The following is a 5000-nucleotide window of genomic DNA, read 5'->3' on the forward strand; positions in this document are numbered from 1 at the left end:
ACGGCCATCCAGCCTGGTACGCCCATCTCGTCTGATCTCGGAAAGCTAAGCAGGGCCGGGCCTGGCTTTAGTATTTTGGATGGGAGACCGCCTGGGAAGACCAAGTGCTGTAAGCTTTTTGTCCACGAGGGTGTGCTCTTACACTATTTCATCAGCAACACTGCCTTGTAGTAAGCATTTAATGATGAATTGACTAAATGCAGCTTCCTGCCTTTTTAATAGGATCAAAGTTCCGTGTGTTGTCAGTTAGCATCTGCCTTGTATTTATAAGACAAATAATAATATTGTTGCTGAATGCAGCTTGTGGTGTGCTTTGTGCTCCCTTACCCTGTTCAAATGATGAAAAGAAATAAAGTTTGTATTTTATCCAACTACCTGTGCTATAAAGTGATGGCTACAGTGTTTGTAATTTCTTCTACTTTTTCAGTGACACAAAGTTCAAGCTGCTTATCTAATTGGTGAAAATGCAATGTCTGTTTATCAGACTCACTTTGACTATATATGTTGTACCAAGAGGATTGTTTATCGTTTACGGCCATACCAGCCTGGGTACGCCCGATCTCGTCTGATCTCGGAAGCTAAGCAGGGTCGGGCCTGGTTAGTACTTGGATGGGAGACCGCCTGGGAATACCAGGTGCTGTAAGCTTTTGTCCACGAGGGTGTGCTCTTACACTATTTCATCAGCAACACTGCCTTGTAGTAAGCATTTAATGATGAATTGACTAAATGCAGCTTCCTGCCTTTTTAATAGGATCAAAGTTCCGTGTGTTGTCAGTTAGCATCTGCCTTGTATTTATAAGACAAATAATATATTGTTGCTGAATGCAGCTTGTGTGTGCTTTGTGCTCCCTTACCCTGTTCAAATGATGAAAAGAAATAAAGTTTGTATTTTATCCAACTACCTGTGCTATAAAGTGATGGCTACAGTGTTTGTAATTTCTTCTACTTTTTCAGTGACACAAAGTTCAAGCTGCTTATCTAATTGGTGAAAATGCAATGTCTGTTTATCAGACTCACTTTGACTATATATGTTGTACCAAGAGATTGTTTATCGTTTACGGCCATACCAGCCTGGGTACGCCCGATCTCGTCTGATCTCGGAAGCTAAGCAGGGTCGGGCCTGGTTAGTACTTGGATGGGAGACCGCCTGGGAATACCAGGTGCTGTAAGCTTTTTGTCCACGAGGGTGTGCTCTTACACTATTTCATCAGCAACACTGCCTTGTAGTAAGCATTTAATGATGAATTGACTAAATGCAGCTTCCTGCCTTTTTAATAGGATCAAAGTTCCGTGTGTTGTCAGTTAGCATCTGCCTTGTATTTATAAGACAAATAATAATATTGTTGCTGAATGCAGCTTGTGTGTGCTTTGTGCTCCCTTACCCTGTTCAAATGATGAAAAGAAATAAAGTTTGTATTTTATCCAACTACCTGTGCTATAAAGTGATGGCTACAGTGTTTGTAATTTCTTCTACTTTTTCAGTGACACAAAGTTCAAGCTGCTTATCTAATTGGTGAAAATGCAATGTCTGTTTATCAGACTCACTTTGACTATATATGTTGTACCAAGAGATTGTTTATCGTTTACGGCCATACCAGCCTGGGTACGCCCGATCTCGTCTGATCTCGGAAGCTAAGCAGGGTCGGGCCTGGTTAGTACTTGGATGGGAGACCGCCTGGGAATACCAGGTGCTGTAAGCTTTTTGTCCACGAGGGTGTGCTCTTACACTATTTCATCAGCAACACTGCCTTGTAGTAAGCATTTAATGATGAATTGACTAAATGCAGCTTCCTGCCTTTTTAATAGGATCAAAGTTCCGTGTGTTGTCAGTTAGCATCTGCCTTGTATTTATAAGACAAATAATAATATTGTTGCTGAATGCAGCTTGTGTGTGCTTTGTGCTCCCTTACCCTGTTCAAATGATGAAAAGAAATAAAGTTTGTATTTTATCCAACTACCTGTGCTATAAAGTGATGGCTACAGTGTTTGTAATTTCTTCTACTTTTTCAGTGACACAAAGTTCAAGCTGCTTATCTAATTGGTGAAAATGCAATGTCTGTTTATCAGACTCACTTTGACTATATATGTTGTACCAAGAGATTGTTTATCGTTTACGGCCATACCAGCCTGGGTACGCCCGATCTCGTCTGATCTCGGAAGCTAAGCAGGGTCGGGCCTGGTTAGTACTTGGATGGGAGACCGCCTGGGAATACCAGGTGCTGTAAGCTTTTTGTCCACGAGGGTGTGCTCTTACACTATTTCATCAGCAACACTGCCTTGTAGTAAGCATTTAATGATGAATTGACTAAATGCAGCTTCCTGCCTTTTTAATAGGATCAAAGTTCCGTGTGTTGTCAGTTAGCATCTGCCTTGTATTTATAAGACCAATAATAATATTGTTGCTGAATGCAGCTTGTGTGTGCTTTGTGCTCCCTTACCCTGTTCAAATGATGAAAAGAAATAAAGTTTGTATTTTATCCAACTACCTGTGCTATAAAGTGATGGCTACAGTGTTTGTAATTTCTTCTACTTTTTCAGTGACACAAAGTTCAAGCTGCTTATCTAATTGGTGAAAATGCAATGTCTGTTTATCAGACTCACTTTGACTATATATGTTGTACCAAGAGATTGTTTATCGTTTACGGCCATACCAGCCTGGGTACGCCCGATCTCGTCTGATCTCGGAAGCTAAGCAGGGTCGGGCCTGGTTAGTACTTGGATGGGAGACCGCCTGGGAATACCAGGTGCTGTAAGCTTTTTGTCCACGAGGGTGTGCTCTTACACTATTTCATCAGCAACACTGCCTTGTAGTAAGCATTTAATGATGAATTGACTAAATGCAGCTTCCTGCCTTTTTAATAGGATCAAAGTTCCGTGTGTTGTCAGTTAGCATCTGCCTTGTATTTATAAGACAAATAATAATATTGTTGCTGAATGCAGCTTGTGTGTGCTTTGTGCTCCCTTACCCTGTTCAAATGATGAAAAGAAATAAAGTTTGTATTTTATCCAACTACCTGTGCTATAAAGTGATGGCTACAGTGTTTGTAATTTCTTCTACTTTTTCAGTGACACAAAGTTCAAGCTGCTTATCTAATTGGTGAAAATGCAACGTCTGTTTATCAGACTCACTTTGACTATATATGTTGTACCAAGAGATTGTTTATCGTTTACGGCCATACCAGCCTGGGTACGCCCGATCTCGTCTGATCTCGGAAGCTAAGCAGGGTCGGGCCTGGTTAGTACTTGGATGGGAGACCGCCTGGGAATACCAGGTGCTGTAAGCTTTTTGTCCACGAGGGTGTGCTCTTACACTATTTCATCAGCAACACTGCCTTGTAGTAAGCATTTAATGATGAATTGACTAAATGCAGCTTCCTGCCTTTTTAATAGGATCAAAGTTCCGTGTGTTGTCAGTTAGCATCTGCCTTGTATTTATAAGACAAATAATAATATTGTTGCTGAATGCAGCTTGTGTGTGCTTTGTGCTCCCTTACCCTGTTCAAATGATGAAAAGAAATAAAGTTTGTATTTTATCCAACTACCTGTGCTATAAAGTGATGGCTACAGTGTTTGTAATTTCTTCTACTTTTTCAGTGACACAAAGTTCAAGCTGCTTATCTAATTGGTGAAAATGCAATGTCTGTTTATCAGACTCACTTTGACTATATATGTTGTACCAAGAGATTGTTTATCGTTTACGGCCATACCAGCCTGGGTACGCCCGATCTCGTCTGATCTCGGAAGCTAAGCAGGGTCGGGCCTGGTTAGTACTTGGATGGGAGACCGCCTGGGAATACCAGGTGCTGTAAGCTTTTGTCCACGAGGGTGTGCTCTTACACTATTTCATCAGCAACACTGCCTTGTAGTAAGCATTTAATGATGAATTGACTAAATGCAGCTTCCTGCCTTTTTAATAGGATCAAAGTTCCGTGTATTGTCAGTTAGCATCTGCCTTGTATTTATAAGACAAATAATAATATTGTTGCTGAATGCAGCTTGTGTGTGCTTTGTGCTCCCTTACCCTGTTCAAATGATGAAAAGAAATAAAGTTTGTATTTTATCCAACTACCTGTGCTATAAAGTGATGGCTACAGTGTTTGTAATTTCTTCTACTTTTTCAGTGACACAAAGTTCAAGCTGCTTATCTAATTGGTGAAAATGCAATGTCTGTTTATCAGACTCACTTTGACTATATATGTTGTACCAAGAGATTGTTTATCGTTTACGGCCATACCAGCCTGGGTACGCCCGATCTCGTCTGATCTCGGAAGCTAAGCAGGGTCGGGCCTGGTTAGTACTTGGATGGGAGACCGCCTGGGAATACCAGGTGCTGTAAGCTTTTTGTCCACGAGGGTGTGCTCTTACACTATTTCATCAGCAACACTGCCTTGTAGTAAGCATTTAATGATGAATTGACTAAATGCAGCTTCCTGCCTTTTTAATAGGATCAAAGTTCCGTGTGTTGTCAGTTAGCATCTGCCTTGTATTTATAAGACAAATAATAATATTGTTGCTGAATGCAGCTTGTGTGTGCTTTGTGCTCCCTTACCCTGTTCAAATGATGAAAAGAAATAAAGTTTGTATTTTATCCAACTACCTGTGCTATAAAGTGATGGCTACAGTGTTTGTAATTTCTTCTACTTTTTCAGTGACACAAAGTTCAAGCTGCTTATCTAATTGGTGAAAATGCAATGTCTGTTTATCAGACTCACTTTGACTATATATGTTGTACCAAGAGATTGTTTATCGTTTACGGCCATACCAGCCTGGGTACGCCCGATCTCGTCTGATCTCGGAAGCTAAGCAGGGTCGGGCCTGGTTAGTACTTTGGATGGGAGACCGCCTGGGAATACCAGGTGCTGTAAGCTTTTTGTCCACGAGGGTGTGCTCTTACACTATTTCATCAGCAACACTGCCTTGTAGTAAGCATTTAATGATGAATTGACTAAATGCAGCTTCCTGCCTTTTTAATAGGATCAAAGTTCCGTGTGTTGTCAGTT

General features: G+C 41.0%; 9 non-coding genes across 9 annotated transcripts; all 9 read left to right on the forward strand.

The window, feature by feature from the left end:
• Positions 1–527: 527 nt before the first annotated feature.
• Positions 528–646, forward strand: LOC115180934 (5S ribosomal RNA). The gene has a single exon (XR_003873191.1). It is a non-coding gene; the product is annotated as a 5S ribosomal RNA (ribosomal RNA).
• A 407-nt stretch (positions 647–1053) lies between these two features.
• On the forward strand, positions 1054–1172 carry LOC115180946 (5S ribosomal RNA). Its single transcript, XR_003873203.1, has one exon. It is a non-coding gene; the product is annotated as a 5S ribosomal RNA (ribosomal RNA).
• A 409-nt stretch (positions 1173–1581) lies between these two features.
• On the forward strand, positions 1582–1700 carry LOC115180958 (5S ribosomal RNA). The gene has a single exon (XR_003873214.1). It is a non-coding gene; the product is annotated as a 5S ribosomal RNA (ribosomal RNA).
• Positions 1701–2109: 409 nt separating this feature from the next.
• LOC115180969 (5S ribosomal RNA) lies at positions 2110–2228 on the forward strand. The gene has a single exon (XR_003873225.1). It is a non-coding gene; the product is annotated as a 5S ribosomal RNA (ribosomal RNA).
• Positions 2229–2637: 409 nt separating this feature from the next.
• LOC115180920 (5S ribosomal RNA) lies at positions 2638–2756 on the forward strand. The gene has a single exon (XR_003873181.1). It is a non-coding gene; the product is annotated as a 5S ribosomal RNA (ribosomal RNA).
• A 409-nt stretch (positions 2757–3165) lies between these two features.
• On the forward strand, positions 3166–3284 carry LOC115180925 (5S ribosomal RNA). The gene has a single exon (XR_003873182.1). It is a non-coding gene; the product is annotated as a 5S ribosomal RNA (ribosomal RNA).
• A 409-nt stretch (positions 3285–3693) lies between these two features.
• Positions 3694–3812, forward strand: LOC115180926 (5S ribosomal RNA). Its single transcript, XR_003873183.1, has one exon. It is a non-coding gene; the product is annotated as a 5S ribosomal RNA (ribosomal RNA).
• A 408-nt stretch (positions 3813–4220) lies between these two features.
• Positions 4221–4339, forward strand: LOC115180927 (5S ribosomal RNA). The gene has a single exon (XR_003873184.1). It is a non-coding gene; the product is annotated as a 5S ribosomal RNA (ribosomal RNA).
• Positions 4340–4748: 409 nt separating this feature from the next.
• Positions 4749–4868, forward strand: LOC115180966 (5S ribosomal RNA). The gene has a single exon (XR_003873222.1). It is a non-coding gene; the product is annotated as a 5S ribosomal RNA (ribosomal RNA).
• Positions 4869–5000: the final 132 nt, after the last annotated feature.

This window comes from Salmo trutta, unplaced genomic scaffold (genome assembly GCF_901001165.1).
Source record: "Salmo trutta unplaced genomic scaffold, fSalTru1.1, whole genome shotgun sequence".
NCBI lineage: Eukaryota > Metazoa > Chordata > Actinopteri > Salmoniformes > Salmonidae > Salmo > Salmo trutta.